The sequence below is a fragment of the Aedes aegypti genome, chromosome 3, assembly GCF_002204515.2.
Source record: "Aedes aegypti strain LVP_AGWG chromosome 3, AaegL5.0 Primary Assembly, whole genome shotgun sequence".
In the NCBI taxonomy this organism is placed as follows: Eukaryota; Metazoa; Arthropoda; class Insecta; order Diptera; family Culicidae; genus Aedes; species Aedes aegypti.
In genome coordinates this window covers 161,739,254-161,753,553 of record NC_035109.1, presented here as the reverse complement: position 1 = coordinate 161,753,553, position 14,300 = coordinate 161,739,254, and the positions used below count along the sequence as shown (strand labels likewise).

Genomic DNA, 14,300 nt, shown 5'->3' with positions numbered 1-14,300 from the left:
TATACTGAAAGCTGAAGAGCTATGAGAAAAAATATGTGAACCCAACATTTAGCGTCAACTTAACATAAATTTTCTTGGTTTTCCCTCAAACTGTCTTCAAAGTCTCATCCCCATTGCTATATAGCCCATTCAGTTTCCTCAAAGGTGTACTGACACAGTGATTATTTTAAACCTTCGCAAATAGTTAAATTTCGGTGCGACATTCCACGATCAATAAATTTCAGGCAGAAGTTGACGTCATAATCCGAGTATTTCAGCGATCCAACTCATTTGTACTTCCGTTAGATGTTTCTATAATATGAAAACACTGATAAATAATCAAATTTAGATAAAAACACCCTTTTGATAAAAATTTACGGTGTTGCTGCGCACGAAACACAATTGCTGGTTTGAGAAGTTGTCAAAATGCGTTGTATTGTTATTCAATGCAAGGAATACTCAAGTAGACTTGTTTGATGTTTCAGAGATGCTGTATTTAGAAAGAATAAACACATCTTAATGAAAAAAGAGAACACCCGGCACCGTAAAATGTCAAAAAAGTTGACTTGGAATTTCATTTACTATCGTTCTTACTTGACCGAATCTCACCCCCATTTTCAATGTTTTAGACATCGTACCGAAAAAAATGATTTTTTTCTGGGAAAATCAAACAGATTCCGGAAAATACCTGTGATGTGTAATGAAAAGACTTTCAACATTCTACTAATACAACGATAGAGGCTAGAGTACATGCGTGATACTTTGTACAGGAGAAATTTAATGTTGTAAATTTTATATAGTTTCAACATGCAAGTTTATTGATGTAGTATACAAAAACTACTATTTCTAAAAATGTATATTGTTATGAATTATGTGTAATAATATGTTCCCTAACACATGAATTATTAATTTTAGTAATATCAGCGTTATTAGCTGAAATATTTCACAAAACATGTTTTTCCGCTTTGACCCAATCTCACCCCCTAGACCCATTGTCACCCCCATCGACGGTATACGAAATTATTAATTTTGTAAAAAGATCCAAGTTATTTATGTAATGAGTGAGTTTCATACAATTTTTGGGCTTTTTACACTTTTGACTTTAAAAGTAATAACGGTGATACCAGAGTGTTAAATGAACGGATAATTTGATGGGTCGTAGCAGCACTGTTTGTGCCAACTCCAAGATATAAACATATCTTTTGAAACTAATCAGAGTTGTCAATTGTTGAAAATAACATTTAGTTATTGCACTGATAGCAACGCAAAACGAATGTGGTGGAGCCTGTTTGCATCATAGATGCAAGATGATTAGAAGCTCAGTTTTTTTTCCACATCATTTTGAGTTAATTTCATTTTCATTTATTCAGTTAATATCTAAACAGATAACACTGAATTAACAATTTCACGGCGCCATACTCGGTTCGTGGCCGCATCTCTTAACTCTCTGTTCTGTCCCACGCTCGCTAAATCGCTGTGCACTTGATCCGCACACCTCGCTGCGCTCCACGCCTTCTTGTACCAACCGGATCCGTAGCAAACACCATTTATGCAGGGTTGCTGTCCGAGATTCTTACAACACGCCTTTCCCATCATATCCTTCCAGCTTTGGCCACCTTCTGGATACTGGGTTCGCAGTAGAGTTATCCTTCGCGGACATACACCGTTCTCCTGCACACCGCGGAAGATCATCCTAAGCACCTGGCGTTTAAAAACTCCAAGTGCTTGCAAGTTCTCTTCGCGCATCGTCCGTTTAATAGTAGAGGACTATCGGTCGTAATAAGCATCCTGTACATGGAAACATTTATTGCGGGTGTGAATCTTTGTTGACCGCAGCTTCTTGTGGAGGGCATAGAAGGCCTAACTTCCACTGATGATGCACCTCCGTATTTCACGGCTAACGTTATTGTCAGCCGTCAGCAAGGATCCAAGGTAGACGAGCTAGTCTAACACCTCCAACGTATCGCCGTCTATCGTAACACTGCTACCTAGGCAAGCCCTGTCGCGCTCGGTCCCATCAGCTAGCATGTACTTCGTCTTGGTCGCGTTCACCGCCAGTTCAACTTTTTCAGCCCCACGTTTCAGGCGGGTGTACAGGTCTGCCACCTATTCAAATGTTCGGCCGACAATGTCCAAATCATCCGCAAAGCAAACGAATTGGCTGGATCTCGTAAAAATCGTACCCCTGCTGTTAAGCCCGGCTCTTCGCATAACACTTTCTAACATTTCTAAGCAATATTGAACAACAGATACGAAAGTCACCTTGTCGTAGTCCCCGACGGAATCCAAACGAACTGGAAAGTTCGCCTGAAACCTTCACACAATTTTGCACACCTTCAATCTTTGCTCTTATTAGTCTCGTGAGCTTCCCAGAAAAGCTATTCTCGTCCATAATTTTCCATAGCTCTACGTGGTCGATACTATCGTATGCCACCTAGAAATCGATGAAGAGTGATGCGTTGGAACCTGGTATTCACGACATTTTTGAAGGATTTGCCGTACAGTGAAGATCTGGTCCGTTGTCGATCGGCCGTCAACGAAGCAGATTTGATAACTTCCCACGAATTCGATCACTTACTATAGGTGTCAGACAATAAAAGATGATCTGGGATAATACTTTGTAGGCCGCATTAAGAATGGTGATCGCTCGAAAGCTCTCATAATCTAACTTGTCGCCTTCCTGTAGATGGGGCATATTACCTCTTCCTTCCACTCCTACGGTAGCTGTTAGGTTTCCTAGATTGTGCCTATCAGCCGGTGCAGACAAATGGCCCGCCTCTCCGGGTCCATCTTTATGAGTTCAGCTCCAATACCATCCTTACCAGCAGCTTCATTGGTCTTGAGCTGGTGAATGACATCCTCAACCTCCCTCATAGTGGGGGCTGGTTGGTTTCCATCGCCCGCAGTACGGACGAAGGCATTTTCTCCGTTGTCCCATCCTTCATTGTCTGTGCTCTCAACGCCATTCAGTTGTTCGTCGAAACGCTGCTTCCACCTCTCGATCACGCTCGTCCGTCAAAATATTTCCATCCTCATTCCTGCAAAACTCGACTCGCGGTACGAAGCCATTGCGGGATGCGTTGAGCTTCTGATAGAACTTACGTGTTTTTTAAGACCGACACAGTTGTTCCATCTCCTCGCACTCCGTCCCCTCCAGATGGCGTTTTTTCTCCCGAAAGAGGCGGGTCTGCTGTTGCCGTTTCCGTCTATAACGCTCCGCGTTCCACCGGGTCCTTTGCTGCAGCCCGCCCGCGCTGCGTTGTTCTCCTCCAGAATCTGTCTACATTCCTCGTTTCGTCGACTCCGTCCCACGTACTTGAAGTTACTCTCAGCTTCATTGTGGATGGCTGTTTTCACTGTTCTCCAGCAGTCCTCAGGAGCGGCTTCAACCAGCTCACCCTCTTTCTGTAATGCAGCCTCGAGGTGTTGCGCGAACGCAGTTGTGACATCCAGTTGCTTAAGCCGTTCTAGGTCATATTGTGGCGCCCGTCGGTATCGTACGTTGTTAGCGACGGAGAGGTTTACGCGCAGTTTAACCATCACCATATAGTGGTCTGAGTCGATGTTAATGCCACAATAGGGCATGACGTCACTAATGTCGGAGAAGTACCGTCCATTAATCAGAACGTGGTCGATTTGTGATTCTGTCTGCTGTGGTAATCTCCAAGTATATCGGTATGGAAGGCTGTGCTGGAAGTAAGTGCTACGAATGGCCATATTCTTGGAGGCGGCGAAATGAATTAGTCACCCGGTAGGCGCTGAACTTTACAATAGTTGACCTGAATGCCTCTTCCTAGCGTGTAGATCTCATATGATGAATTTGACATCGTGGCTTGGGCAGCAGTCGTACTCGCGTTCGAGCTGCGCGTAGAAAGCGTCTTTATTATCATCAGTGCTTCCGGAGTGACGGCTTTGCACGTTTATGATGCTGATGTTGAAGAACCGGCCTTTGAACCTCAACTTGCACATTCTCTCATTGATCGGCCACCACCCGATTACGTGCCTCTGCATATCACCCATCACTATAAAAGCTGTTCCCAGCTCGTGTGTGTTACCACAGCTCTGGTAGATGGTATGGTTACCTCTAAACGTTCACACCATTGATCACTTCCAACACACTTCCTGCAACGCTACGATGCCGTATCTGCAGTCCTTCAGCACGTCAGCGAGTATGCGTGAGCTCCCGATGAAGTTGAGAGATTTACAGTTCCACGTACCGAGCTTCCAATCGCTAGTCCCTTTACGTCGATGTGGTCTTGGCCAATTGTCCCGGTTCATATTCTCTCGTTGATTATTCGTTGCTTGATGCTTTTTTACGGCTGGTTTGCAGGGCCTGACACCAACTTTCTAGATTTCTGGAGGACCATTCCCTCTAGATGTTTGGAGGGCCATAGTGCACAGTTTAACTTAGAGTCCTTCTCTGGCGATGATCAGCCGCACCGGGGAACAAACGCTGTTGTGAGCCGCTCTTAACATGGAGTACAGACGCTCCAGGTTTGCAGAAATAAGAGCAAAAGCAAACCCCCTTCCCTGCCAGAATACGATCAGAGTTCCCACCGGGGTTGGTTACCTGATCTTCCCTGAGGTTAACAATCCAATTTCTCCTTTATATGAAACAAGTTGACTTCTGCTTTCCAAGCTACGTATTACATCATTCGCTACACATCTTATTCCGTAATGATCTAATTTACGCATGATCTAATTTTCTCGATTCCCTGGGCATAAGAGTATGTTCGTGCCTGCCACACGATATACACATGCAAAAATGGTCCATCGGCAATGAAAGCTCTCAGTTAATAACTGTGGAAGTGCTCATAAGAACACTTATCTGAGAAGCAGGCTTTGTCCCAGTTGGGACGTAACGCTAGAAAGAAGAACCACACGATGAACCATTTTAATTTTTCAAAAAAAAATCAAAACTGAAAGAGTCGATACAGGCCGATAATTGTTTAGTTTAGAAGTATCTCATGCTCTGAATATTGTAAAAACTTTGGCAAGTTTTAACCCTCTAATACCCAAATTTTTATTTTCGATTTAAATATCATTTTTAGTTATCTAAAATCGTTCTGAACACGTTTTGGGCAATGATTTTTTTTTATTCGCAAATCTATGGATTTCGGTTTTTGATTTTTATAATTTTTATTTTGAACATCCCTACCCTCTTTCATTTTTTCTTGAAGCCTCTTCTAGTTACTGATTTTTGGCAAAAATAAAAATTCAAACTTTTACGCTAATTTTAAAAATATTAAATTTTTAATAATTTTCTAGAAATATTTTTATTTTCCGTGTATTTAGCGGAAAAACAGGTTTAAAACTATTTGAATACCACCAAGCTCTTCTTTTGTGATAGGTTGATCGTAGAAAAATATAAAAGGTACGATTTTTTATATCACACGTTAAATGAACCACGGGTATTTGTAGGTTATATAAGAATACAATTTTTCAAACAATTTTCAAAAATACAAAAAAGTTTCAGAAGTCATAAAAAACTTTTCTTATATGTGTGTTATGAGTGAAGGTTGTAGCCAAAAATAAAATAATTTTTATTTCCGAGCTACGAAAAAATACACAAAATTCCAAAGTGTACCCCGTCTAAAGGCGGGGTTGGGTATTAGAGGGTTAAGCAATCTGGGTATATTCCTGTTTGAATCATTATATTGATATAGTCTAATAGAAGTCTAGAAAAGGATACAACATTGTCTTTTATAATCATTGCTGAAAGATAATCAGGACCAGTTTTTTTTTTAATTTTAAATCATTTATCAGTTAAATAACTTCATTTACTGAGGATGGCTGTAAAAAAATGAGCTTGAAACTAGACTTGAATGACACAACGGGTTTGCACTGCTGCTGCTAATTTTGAGCCATTGGTCGTAATTGACCATAATGCACTAGTAATTTTCATGGATCGCTCAACTTTAACTATTTATAAGATTCCTAGAGGATCTCATCTAGGAATTTCTTTAAGAGATTCTCCGAGTGTTCCAATGTTTTTTTTTGCGTAATACATTGTTTTATGGATAACTCTATTAATCTCTAGCTTTCTGAGAAATATGCTCTGTTCTAACAGAGACGAAAAAAAAAGAAAAATATGCAAAAACACAAAATAAAACAAGGAAAAACATTGAAAAGAATGTAATAAAGACTAATAATGTCTACTAGATAAATTCAATTTCAAGTTAATTTTCTAATAAAAAATACATGTAGAACAAACCTGAAAATATAAAACATTTTGCTTCGATATAACGCAAATTGAAAATCGAATTACGTTGCATCAAGGTATATCGATATTCCAATGTATCAAAAATATCAGAAGTCCATACCCATCATTACTCTATAAGGTCTTGTTTTAGGTTTACGGGCTGTGCAGAAAATCAATGCAAACGGCTTTAGAACGTTACCTGCTTCGGTGGGGTTTCGTCGACTGATTATCTATTCTCGTGCTGGCCCGTTCGTTTACTTCCGTTCGGCTGTCGCCAACGCCGAGGTACCGTTCGTCGATTGTCACTCTCGACAGCGACCGGACCGGAAAAATGGTGCCGCACCGAAATTTCCAGGTACTGCTTTGTCGCCGACGAATTGTCGCGGTCCTCGGAAATTGCGCTCCAATTTAGCGCGCGGCTTATTGCCGGGCAGCGCAAGCGAGACTCTTACAGCTTGACTTGTTCCTCATAAAAACTAGCATTGATGAGTGAGCACTTTTTTTCTGTTAATTTTTCTCGGTAATTCCACCAACACAGATATTTGTACTTCGAGAGACGTTTTAATTATAGAAACAACTAGTTCGCCTGCGACTCCGACTCCGAGAACGATCGAGCTGCACTTTACACTGTTGTTTTTTTCTGTTCTGTTTTAACAACTAGTAATTAAAAAATAATATCATTTATTCACATTCACATACACCCAAGAGGCCTCATAAACATTCCTTTTTGACCTACAGCTCTCACACAGGTCCGGTTCCAGACGAGTGAACGATTCACGACAACTTCAGTCTTCCTTTTCTTCGCCCTCTCTTTAGAGGCTTCAATTGTGGTGACGAAGATGCTTCTTGGATATCAAGTTTTGACCCTCTTCTAATGATTCTTCGCGCGACAACTACTGGCAAACCAATTGCTAAACCTTTCTTCGCCAAACCATACCTCGCCAGTCAGTTCGAGGTCTGTTTGGATTCGGTTTGTGCCAGTTGAGGAGGATGACGCTATTCGAGCACGGCAGGTAATGAATCACGTCAAATGGGACTGGCGCTGATCTCTAACGAGCAACGACGTCATTGGATCACACATCTCACGTACGGATTAGCTGGAAAACCTTCATAAAAGCTTCGAGCTGGATGTTGCTCTCCGGCCTCGCAAAGAGTCCGACACTCGAAGATTCAATTAAAAGTTATTACTGCAAGCCTTGTGCTTGTGGGGCGGCACTGGGCTTTGGTTTGATCTGGAGTCCGTACAAAAAAGGGGAAGTGGAGCTGCGCGCTGTGTTATGACAATATTTTCCAAGAAAGCTTCGAAGGTTTGCCGGTTTAATTAGTACCTGAAATAAAAGGGAAGAATGAAGCAGTGAGAACGGAGTTGAATGATGTAGTATGGACAAAGCTTAGAGGAAATGTTGCTTCGATTCGAAAGCAAGAAACATCTCTCGAGAAATCCAGTATGTGCTGTTTTATGGGCGGCTGCCTTCGGAACGACAATGACTAGTGTATGATTTTATTTCAACGTAACTAGCCATTTTAATTACATTGTTATTAACGGGGCGGTTGGATCGAGACAAGCATGAAGGGTAAAGCTCTGTGGGATGATTGCAATTGTTCTATTTTTAGTGTCAAACAATCATCTCAAGTGAGCAACATAATCTCACAAACAGACTAGGTACTCGAGCTTTTCGGTCAGCTGTGACATCGCACGCATACCTGGAACCACGATAATATCAAACTCGAATGAACCTAAAATTTTTCTCCACGTGGTTTTCGTTTTAAGTCTAACCTTCCAGACATTCCTTGCCTCAAAATATTCTATTGGTGGAAAATTTAAATATTCGAATTTCAATAATTTATATGAAAAAGTCCTAGGTGGACGACCCATCAGACAGAGTATGAGAATTAAAAAATCTAAAGCAACAGAAAACAAGATTTGAAGAGAACAAATCGAACACTTTATTGTTTTTAATTAAGGGCCAAGTAGCATATGGTAATACGGAGCTGAATAAATCTTGAAATGATCAATGTCAACTTTGTAACTTATCTATTTATAATGGTTTTGGGAATAATTATTCTTGGTGTTTTAACAGTTTTGACAATTATTAAACCCTTTATTTGGTATACAACCATAGTTGAAAAAGTTTAAACTGCTAAATTTCAAAGGGGAAATAAGCGAACTTTATACACACCGAGCAGAACAGTTGATTACGTTTGTATTTTTTCAATCCTTAATAACGCATTGAAAAGACCTAAACGGTCTATTTAGTAAATACCACTTTAAAATGATTTGTAGATACCTATAAGTGCTTTTGTTAAAACTTATTTGTCATCCAATTTTATTTATAACAAAGTGTATTTTGAAGGAGCTGTGTAGTGTCTATTGAAACCTATACTTAAACCCCCATCTTGCTTTTCTTACAAAGACACGGATAAAACTCCTAAGACTGCACTATATCATATTGAAGTCTTCTTAAGGCCCAAGTAAAAATGGAGCAAATTTCAAAAGTAAAAAAGCAGTTTTCGTCGTTATAATCGACAATTCGAAAAAAATAAAAACACACAGCTGTTTTATTTCCAAAATAAAAAGGCTGTGTGTTTTTATTTGTTCCGATTTTTCGATTTTGAGGGCTAAAACTGCTTTTTCATTTTTGACTTTTACATCATTTTTACTTGCACCTTAAATCTCAACTGTCTGATGCACGTTATTGGAATGCAGTCTGCAATATGGTTACCAATAGCATTATGTCGATATTGATAATCATGTAGAGAATTATGAGTTAATCAGAAATTAATTGAAGTGGAATACCAGAGAAGCAATAATGAGATCGTAATTGTGGCGGGTTGTTGTAAATCGGAGATTTTTGTCTCTTTCCACAGTGAATTTCACGCGATTGTAAGAAAATTTACTGCCACGCAAAAAAAAAAAGATTATTTTGATTTATTATAATGAGTCGACAGATATCATGATGGTTTCAGTACTATAAAAGGTTATTATTATGAACAATTTGCTGACTGCTGTTTGTTCGATCATAAGGTTTTAACAATGGTTTTGTTTTGTGTTTTAGGATATCGCAAAAGGTTTAATATTTCTAGTTGAGCTCAATAAAACTGTACAATAGCTCTTATGTGTTTTATAGTTCACTACAAGAATAGATGTATTCATACGATACAAAAGTAAGAAGTTTAGAAACAGTTTCAAGGTATAGTATGTACAACCTCTTGTAGTGTGGGCCTCTTCGAGCGTAACGTAGTTCTATCAAAGGTTTATTAAGGTTGTTAAGACTAATAACAAGGTAACAACAGCTTGTAGTAAATGAAAAAAAACTAAAAATGTTACTAGGGCTGCGACGGAAAATTTCAGAAAAGTTAAAAAAAAGTAAAAAAACGAGACTTATCTGTCAAATTTGCTGTGTATGTGTCGCATCTTCCTCACTCATTTTTGTTGCCTTTCTACTTACTAGTTTTTCGCTCTCTCACAAAGATGCAAATACAGCTCTAGCTACCGAACTCTAGTGGTGTTAAGAAGTATTATCAAACATGGTTGTAAGACTAACGTTTTAGGAAAATTTGCTCGGTATTCAAGTTTCGAGTTCAATTAGATAAGAATTCTTCCACATACTACAGCGAGTGATTATCAAGTAATTCTCTCATCCTATTATAACCCTTTTCTTTAAAATTCTAATGAGGTTCAGGAGGAGTGTAAAAGGTATTAAAGAGACAAAAATCGTGTTCAAGCCTCTAGTCGTGGTTCAATCAGTTCGCTTTCGTCTATCAGTAAAGTTTTTGAAATTTTGAAGCCGCATAAAAATTCTTCCGAAGCTTCTAGCAATCATCTAATCAACATGCTTAACTACATCAGTGAATTTGTCAAAGACTATTCAACCGATCTTGCTCTTCTAGACATGGAAAAAGTATACGTCAGCCTTTGGCAAGAAAGTTTGATTGCACAAATAAAGAGATTCATTAATCCAACTTACGTTGTTAGAATTATTCGAAGTTGTCTTTCAATTCACATATTCGTCTCATACGTATTTTCGTCAAAATTGAGTAATATTTCCATTGATATGATTTTTTCACGTCAAACGTACCTACGCTCTCGAAATAGCAACATTTGAAACAGATTTATTATCTCTGTGCAAAACACTTGTCTGGGCGGCTGCTACACAGATTTACAGTTAGTTGGGTTGCCTAATGTGAGTAATTTGGGGCCGGTCGTCTGCGTGGGCAAACATGTGTACATATGAGTTTACTAAATGTTAGCAGCTTATCAGCAGCGCGAGCATGAATTGGTCGTTTTGGTAGATACCTAGCCACAATACAGTTATCTAATGTGATTCATAGGAATTCTCAACTCTCAATTGCGGATCTAGATAGCAAGTAACGAGAAGTCGATATGTTTTTGTCGATAAGTTTATTGTCTGATTAAATCAATTGAGTTGATGGTCAATCGGTTGTTTCGATTTTGATGTGGCACTTTATTGATTATATATTATATATTATACCTGTTCTCATATTCGTGAACAAAAATTCGTGATTAGCAGAATGCATTGCATGTTCCAAATCATGATTCAGTAATAAAAAGCCTAATTCTTTGTAACCCGTTTTCATTAATACAAGCACTAGCTAAGAACGCAGCTCTTGCTTGTTTCACTGGCATGCTTGTTTAGTAACGCTTTCAATACCATGATTCTAAAATCACGATATCGAGAATGCATCAAATAACATTTACGATGTGGTTCCTGATAACGAGAACTCTGTTCATTCGCGTTGTCAAATACAATAGCGCACACGCAAAAACAAACATAGACAGCTCTGAATATAAGTCTGCAACTCTGTTTTTGCTTTCCAGTTAATTGGGATTAGAGACTGTTTGCTACATGTAGGACCGAATTGTTATTATCTGAAAAAAAGTTACACTAAATCCAGTTCTTCTTCTTCTTGCGTGAAAAGTCGATTTTGAGCTGATCTATGCTTCAATTTCACAAAGTTCATGTCACTCTTGTTGGTGTTGTAGGTGTTCTGTTGAATTATTATAATTTACGGTCAGATAAATATGAAAGGCCCACTGGGCTCACCTATTTGTTCAAGATGAGGAGGAGGTCGATATGGAAAGATGCCTCAATCAGTATCTGAGGCTGTTTTCAGTTCACAAGACAATGTCTTTTCGATTAGAAGTTCTTATCTTCAGGTAGTTAGGTAGGGGAAGTGGTGGTAAAATGAACAGGGGTGGTAAAATGAACACCGTGCCTTTTACCGAGAAAAAACAAATTTGGATGAATTTTTATCACGCACGGACGATTTAGAGCATAAATCTGAGTGTTCGAGTTGATACGTAGGTCAATTAAAGTGAAAATATCAACGAAAACTGTTAGATTTTAGAAAAACACGTTCGAAAATTAGAACTGACGTAACTTTTAGCTCGGAAGACTTGAGGTTTTTCAGTGAGGGGAATATCGTTATGATAATGATGTCAAATCTGATACCTTTAGAATGATTTTTGAATGGGTTTCAAGCATTAATGGATGTATTTTCGGTGAGGCAATGCAAATTTTGTAGAAAAATTTGTTTTGCTCATGTTGTTTTTTTCATGGTGTTCATTTTACCACCAACCGTTGTTCATTTTACCCACATTGTGCAGGTAAAATGAACATTTGCATCGCTTTCTGATAGCGATGAAAATATGTGAAAATTTAGCTATTTTAGTTTGAATCCATGTCGTTGCTATAGATTACATCCCTATTTTTGATGTTGTGCTATAGAACTATACAAATTTCTCGTTTTTCTCGATTTCCTTAAGGTGTTCATTTTACCACCCCCATCCCCTATTATGCTATTTCTAATTGTAGGAATAGCGGAATCCCTATCTTCAATATAAGCTTCTTATTCTTGGAATGAGGTAGAAACCAAAACCGTTAATCAGTATTTCATTCAGCCTTATAAGGGGCGCGCGTTTGAGAATTTGATAATGTCAAACTTTCTTCTTTAAAAGGTGTTTGTTTGCAAAATGATCACGAATAATAACTGTGAACAACGACTACCTTATAATTTCTTAATAATTGTGGATTATACCAATATATACTAAACAAAGGACAACCACCCTTCCGTAAGTTGTTGCCGAAGACGCCATCTTTCTAAGTGGTCAGAGTCATGAGATATCCGCAAAACAAAAAAATTATCCTCACTAGCGCCGCCTGGTGGCTAAAATTTGAAACTATTGACTAGAATAATGATAGCCCTTAAGCTGCTAAACAACTTCGCTGAAGGCGCCATCTTTCAAAGTGGTCGGGATCTTGAGATATCCGAAAAACAAAAGTTTCATGCACACGTGCACTGCCTGGTGGCGGATTTCTGTTAGGCGGCATCCACAAATTACGTAACGCTCAAGGGGGAGGGGAGGAGTAGGCTCAAGCGTTACGGCTCATACAAAAATTTAAAATTTTTCATACAAAAAGCGTTACGGAGGGGGGGGGGAGGGGGTCAAAAATTTCCAATTTTAGCATTACGTAATAAATGGACGCCGTCTTACTCAATGACTACCGCATGTCCATTAGCATAAAAAGAGGGCCAGGGGGGAAGTGTTCATTACAAGTGTTTAACTATCTTGTAATCATTCACTTCTAGAAAAAAAAAAAATACAAATAATCACTTATCTTTTGTTGTCCATTTGTTGTTTCTACTTTATTCAACATTTTGTTGTTTCTTTTTTCTTAGCATAACGGTTTCTAGAGGAACTTCGCACAATTTTTCTCTCATGCTCCAAAAAGCCAAAACAACAAGAAAATAGGTTCATTGTATTAGTTTTGAAAAATTGCAGAGCTCTTATACGGTAGGCTGCTAATTTCTAAAAATCCATCAGGTATTCCTCAACAAATTTTCATAGTGATCCAAACATTTCCTCCTAGATTTAATTTTAGCGAAAACATGCTTAGAAATTTTACCATAAGACATCTTTGGCAATGTTCTTAAAAATACTGCCAATATTTACGCGTTCAACTTTATCAGTCCTGCCACCATGACTAAAAAGTACCTCCAAAAAAATTTGTTTGGGATTTATTAAAGTACACCTAGATTAATCTGTTCGCCATAGTATCATGATATTTCATAGTTTTATCAGAAAAGACGAAGATAAATTAGCAAGATTTTTTGTAATTCTCATATAAACCACCTAAATATCAGTGAGTGTCAGTGAAAACGAGTAACTGACACTGAAGAAGGCTACAAGTGGCAATCGGAATACGCGTATCTGTCAAAGATAAGCAATTAGGGCGGAATTAAAAGATACAAGGTACTCCAATTTACTTTTTTGATTCTCTATTGAGATTTTGCCCAGAGGGTTCGAATGTATTAAAAAGGGCTTCAGGTAATTTCGTCGAAAGACATTTGGTCGAATGACATTTCGTCAAATGATATTTATTGCAATGATGTTTGATTGAACTGACATTTGGTTGGAATATTATTTTGAATTTGTTGGTTCATAAATCGGGCCATTTTATTTCGGGAACTTTAAATGTAATTATGTCAATAAATTTTAAATTATTTTGTTCAGTATGGATTGGTCCCATTGATTTTTTATTTTGTAGAATATATTATTCTTTCAAAATATCATCACTCTTTGGGGAAAATGGCTTCTAATAATTTTTGTTGTTATTGTTTCGTTAGTTAGTAATTTAAATATAATGCTTGGTTGAATTCAATATTCTTTCAAAATTTCATCGTTATTCATATATAACAGCCGTCCTTTATCTAAAGATACTTAGTGTTCGGGATTTTTTCTTATTTTCAGATCTTAAGTCGTACGAACTTGGTTAAGAATTAAGAATGCGGGGACGAGACTTAGAAAGATTAGACATAGAACTATTTGATCACCACGAATTGTGTGCATAAAATTCACTTTTATACAAGGCCAATTTTGAAGACCAACGCTCATGACGAAGTGTATCAAAAGAGCCGCCTATATGATTTGTTTTTCTACTCATCGTGAGTCAAGTGAGGTGACTGAGGTGACAAAAGTTAAGTTGCTTCAATTTGAGATCAGCTTGTTGCGATTCATCCGACTCGCATAATCAGCCTGAATGAGAAAAATTATAGCAAGAAACAGAAACGCACGTAACGTTATCAGTGTGTATTA

General features: G+C 38.2%; 2 protein-coding genes across 4 annotated transcripts in view; one reads left to right on the top strand and one right to left on the bottom strand.

Moving 5' to 3' along the window:
• The window catches only part of LOC5578456 (acetylcholinesterase), a 385,351-nt gene that overhangs the window by 117,822 nt on the left and 253,229 nt on the right, over nt 1–14,300 (top strand). The window lies entirely within an intron of this gene.
• Nucleotides 1–14,300, bottom strand: part of LOC5578454 (interleukin-1 receptor accessory protein-like 1) — a 141,308-nt gene that overhangs the window by 119,727 nt on the left and 7,281 nt on the right. For 2 of the 3 annotated variants that reach the window (XM_021851340.1, XM_021851341.1), the window contains exon 2: nt 6,381–7,509. The exons of the other annotated variant lie outside the window; for it this stretch is intronic. The gene's annotated coding sequence lies outside the window, so the exon portion shown is untranslated. The remainder of the gene's footprint in view (nt 1–6,380; nt 7,510–14,300) is intronic. 3 annotated transcript variants of the gene reach the window in all.